General features: G+C 37.1%; 1 pseudogene; it reads right to left on the reverse strand.

Moving 5' to 3' along the window:
• Nucleotides 1-340: 340 nt before the first annotated feature.
• LOC134496188 (craniofacial development protein 2-like) lies at nt 341-1,257 on the reverse strand (annotated as a pseudogene).
• Between the last annotated feature and the right edge of the window lie 3,368 nt (nt 1,258-4,625).

The following is a 4,625-nucleotide window of genomic DNA, read 5'->3' on the forward strand; positions in this document are numbered from 1 at the left end:
CCGCGCATTGCTTGTTTAAAAATAATTCCTGATCTCTTCTGGCTAACCTCTGGAATTTTGCATTTAATTGGGCATATCTCCCCCTATCACTGTTGCCTTTTGCTTTCCTTCTTTCTTGGGCTACTTCTAGTGTCTCAGCAGACAGCCATTTTGCCTTCTTGGTTTTCTCTTTCTTTGGGATGTATTTTGTTGCCGCCTCCTGAACAATGCTGCCAACTTCTGTCCAGAGTTCTTCCGGGACCCTATCTACTAAGTCCAGTCCCTTAAATCTATTCTTCACCTCCACTGCATATTCCTTAGGAATATTAGTGAGCTCATATCTAGCTGATCTGTGGGTCTTCCCTAATCTCTTTAGTCTGATCCTAAATTGTGCAAGAAGAAGTTCGTGATCTGAACTACAGTCAGCTCCAGGCCTTGTTTTTACCGACTGTACAGATGTCCGCCACCTTTGGCTGCAAAGGATGTAATCAATCTGATTTCGGTGTTGTCCATCTGGTGAAGTCCATGTATAAAGCCGTCTCTTAGGTTGTTGGAAGAGAGTGTTTGTTATGCAGAGTGAATTGTCTTGGCAAAATTCTATCAGCCTGTGTCCTGCTTCGTTTTGTTCTCCCAGGCCATACTTACCTGTAATTCGAGGTGTCATTTGACTGCCCACCTTAGCATTCCAGTCTCCTGTGATGAAAATAACATCTCTTTTAGGCGTGTTGTCCAGTAGGTGCTGCAGATCCTCATAGAACTGCTCTACTTCAGCTTCTTCAGCATTTGTGGTTGGGGCGTATATTTGGATCACTGTGATGTTAGATGGCTTGCCCTGAATTCGAATTGAGATCATTCTGTCGTTTTTTGGGTTGTATCCAAGCACTGCTTTAGCCACTTTACTATTAATTATGAATTAATATTTCTTCTGTGGTCCTCTTGTCCGCAGTAGTAGATCTGGTGGTCATTTGATGTGAAGTGGCCCATTCCAGTCCATTTCAGTTCACTGACACCCAGAATGTCTATCTTTAATCTTGACATCTCACCAATAACCACATCCAATTTGCCCTGGCTCATAGATCTTACATTCCAGGTTCCGATGGTGTGTTGATCCTTAGAACATCGGATTCGCCGTTCACCACCAGCACCGTCGGCCGCTAGCCGTCCTTTCGGCTTTGAGCTAGCTGCGTCATCACGTCTGGGGCTAGTTGAGCTCATCCTCTGTTCCTCCCCAGTAGCATTTTGACCATCTTCCGACCTGGGGGTCTCATCTTCCGATGGTATACCGACATATCTCTGGTTGTACTGATCCATTTAGTTTTCACGGCAAGAATACTGAGGTGGGTTGCCATTACCTTCCCCAGGGATCGCATTTAGTCTGACCTCTCTGTCATGACCTTCCCGTCTTGGGTGGCCCTTCACGGTTTAGCTCATGGCATCATTGAGGTGCTCAAGCTCCAGCACCACGACAAGGTAACGATCCTTTGCTGAAGAAAGCTTCTATATAGGGCTCTACAATAAGATGGTTGGGGTGGGAATATAAGAACGTACTTTTGTAGCTTAAAAATTAAATAATTTTTAAAATTTAAATTTAAAAATTAAAGAATTGCAGAATTGGAAGGACCCCCCACAAGATAATCTAGACCAACCTTACTATTTTCAATGTTTTTTCTCCCCAGTTTTGAGATTGAATTTGACCTTCCCATATTAAATGACATGATGAAACATGTATGTCACTTGCCTTTACTGCTAAACACTAATAAATTTAACAGTTTTGCTCAGCCATACTTTTGGCAAAGTTAAATAACCACATATTTGTTTACTGTACTGTAAAACTGTCTAAGATTGCCAGTTATTAATTTATACTGGTGCAATAACTCATCATACATGCATACAATATTCAAAATCATGATTTAACAAAAATGTATCCTGGCCAAGAGAATTCTTGATAATATACCAAGTTTTCAGAGAAATTTTGTAAGCACATAGTTTCCATACATTCTCTCTACAAAGATGTATACATTATTTTTGGCAGACAAGAGTACAGCACCAAAAATGTTTTGGCAGATCCAATCCACAGTGAAATAATTCAGCTACATATAAGCATCCATCTCCTGGGATATCTAGCATGGTTTGCCATGTCCTAATTAATGCTGGGAGGTTTATTTTCATATCTTCTAGAGTTTTAGCTCTTCAAAGTAGACCAGACCATGAAACAGTCTCTTTTATTAGTTAACGGCTCCTGCATGCCTTTACCAAATGTTATCTCTGCCTCCCTTTCCGTAGACGGACCATTCATCCATGCTAGAATTGGATCCTGGATCTTTGCCATTTTAGCCTTCAGTTCTTGAAATGGCCAGATTAGTGAAGCAACTTAAACCAGAAATGAATGCATTCAACTAGAGTTAAGAGCAGCTGCTGGTGAGCCCCCATTCTAGCATCATTTTTCACATACATTGATTGATCTGTCTGAATTCCTAGGCATTGCTTTTAGAAAAGGTAAAAAGGTTGTTACAGTTAACTATTTCCTGTTTAGTCTTTTAAGTAAAATTAGTTATTAGTTATATAGGAGAGAGTTATACCAAAATCTTCTAAACTGGAGAGACCTACAGTTCATTCTAGTACTAGAACAGGCTGGCTTCTGAGCTGGTAATTCAGCAATGGACTTGGCCCTTGTGTTTCAACATTTTGCTAAGAAATATTCTGATTAACAAAGTGGTCTGATTATTTGTGGGTTTAAATAGGTCTTTGATCTAATTTCTGTGGACAAAACATGATCAACAAATCTTTTGCCCTCATTTACAGATTTTAAGAAAACATTAGTTTGAAAGTTGGGGTAAAATAAAACAATTTGTACATCAAGTCATTAGTTGAACATTTAACCAATCTACAGCATCTTTTCCAATGCTGGCAAATAAATATTCTTCAGTGCTTCTTATAGTTTGTGCAGTTATCTTTCACAGGATTCTCTGCAGCATTGGTTATGGGCTGTAGTGAGAAATCTTTCCAGATTAATTACTGCAATACCAAGATTGTGTTATTTGTGGAAATATTCAGACTGAGAAATTGAAAGTTTGATGGATTTTAGGTTGAGCAATGAAGTGTTTAAAGATTGGGGCACAAACTTTCAAGCCATAAGCAGTTGTAACTCCAAGGTTGAATATACCATACAATTGATTAAACGACTATTTTAGCAATAATATATATATACATATAGAAGCCTGCAGTGAGATGGGCAGCCATACAAATTGAAATAATCAACAAATAAATGTACGTGGTAAGCGAACTCCTTTATGGTATGCAACTTAATTCTGTTAAATTTTCCTTATTAGATACAATTCAGACTAATTGTTTAAGCAATATAAGCAATATACAGTATGTGTCAAACATAATATTCCAAATGGAAGGAAATAAGGCTATAATTGTTATATTTAACTTTTGTTTGAGGTTTATTTTTTTTTAATAGTAAATTTTGTTAGATTTCAAAAGAAGAATAAAAACTATAAAGAAAGAAAAACTTAAAAAGTGTGGAAACACAAGAGAAAAAAATTTCAAATTTACAAAAAGATTTGGCTTCCGACTTTTAACAGCAAGGATATACAAACATTTCCATAATAAATCTCTTACTCTATGTTAAACCAAAACACCACATTATTTCTATAAGTCATTCCACTTTAACACATAATAAAAATCACTAAGTACAGTTACTCCTCCCCCTTATATTAAAATAAAGAAAAAAAGTTCATATAAACCTCCTAAACATCTTTCTCCCCTCCAAAAATAAAACATATTTAATCATTCCCTTCCTATCACCATTCTATACACTTCTGTCTACTATAATAAGAAACAAATTAAAAAGCACCTAAGTTGTCTGCTAGTATACTTAATAGTACAATAATTTTAATAATCCCAATCTTAATAAACCCAAAAAACAAAGACAATTCAGAACAGTAATTCCATATCTTTGAAAGGGAATAACATCAATCAAATCCTTAAAGCAAACCAGATAAACATTATTTAACTGTAATACAATAGTTTTAATAATGTTAATCTTAACCCAAAAAACAAAGCCAATTCAAAACAGTAAATCCAGATCTTTAAAGGCAAATAGCATCAGTCAAATCCTTAAAGCAAACCAGATGAACATTCTTCAACTCTCATCCCACTTCAGAATAAACCAGAGCAGTTACATATCCCCACAGTGTGCACAGAGCTTTCCTCTTGAAAGAATCAAACAGCCCAACTGCCCCCCTCAAAGATTCCAGGTTCTTTTCATGGCATTCCACCAGATTGATTTTACTTATGGCTTGCAGATCACTCTCTCCCTTAGATTTCTCCAACTCCACTATCCAATCTTCATCCAGCATCTCGATAAAAATTCCAATCTCAGTCTTAAAAAAGGCCTTTCTATCTCTCCTAAAATCCTCGATTTCATCCACCACATCCCCAGCCTGATGGCACATTTTAAATCTCATATTTTCCACAATGTCCTGGATATCTTATAAACCGCATAAAACCCTGATAGAAATCAGAAGAAATCTGTTTAAAATCCTGGTGAAAGTCAGAAAGAATCTGTTTGAAATCCTCCATGTCTCACGCAGTAGATTATGGCGCCCCCTAGGAGCTTAACCAGCAAAAATTGAAGATGT

Source organism: Candoia aspera, chromosome 4, assembly GCF_035149785.1.
Source record: "Candoia aspera isolate rCanAsp1 chromosome 4, rCanAsp1.hap2, whole genome shotgun sequence".
Lineage (NCBI taxonomy): Eukaryota > Metazoa > Chordata > Lepidosauria > Squamata > Boidae > Candoia > Candoia aspera.